This window comes from Penaeus monodon, chromosome 33 (assembly GCF_015228065.2).
Source record: "Penaeus monodon isolate SGIC_2016 chromosome 33, NSTDA_Pmon_1, whole genome shotgun sequence".
Classification (NCBI taxonomy): domain Eukaryota; kingdom Metazoa; phylum Arthropoda; class Malacostraca; order Decapoda; family Penaeidae; genus Penaeus; species Penaeus monodon.
Genome location: NC_051418.1, coordinates 14,855,825 through 14,856,474, shown reverse-complemented (window position 1 = coordinate 14,856,474; position 650 = coordinate 14,855,825).

Sequence of the window (650 nt, the reverse complement as noted above, 5' to 3'; positions counted from 1 at the left end):
AAAAATAAGGAATGAGGTAAACAAGTGAGGTTAGGTTGGCCAAGGAAATGACTGTGCTAAGTACTTTTAGTGCAATTTCTATGTAACAAAAAAAAAATCAGTAAAACAGAAATATAATGGACACTATGTTCCCAGCATCTACAGATGAACAACAGGGTATACTGGTATGATCTCTAGAAAAAATATATATGCAGTATAAAATGACAGTGCTCTTTTAATATTATTTGAGCTCCTATTTCATATAAAATTCAAGGTATTCTGATGATGTATGCAAGTTTGGAGGTTTTATTTTATTCAGTGTAAATGTGTTTAAAGAAAACCTATAAAGACAAACATTTTATGAGCAATGTCCCTCTTCAGTTTGAAGTACTTTCCCTAAAGGACATGCCAAATGGTAAAATTTAGCATGTGCAATCTGCTGTGTCACTATGTGGCAGATAAATTCCAAGTCTTCAGGCTGGTGGAAATCTGTCATGTAACCAAAGTTTAAATCACTTATTCAGAATCTGCCAGTGCTCCTCCATTTGGCAAGTCTTTGTAAACAGGACCAACATTTTGTAAACATCACTTTAACTTAGAACAAGGGTTTCCAAAGAAAGGGCCATGGCCCTCATGGGACCATGGAACAATATGAAAGCTGACTTCAAATT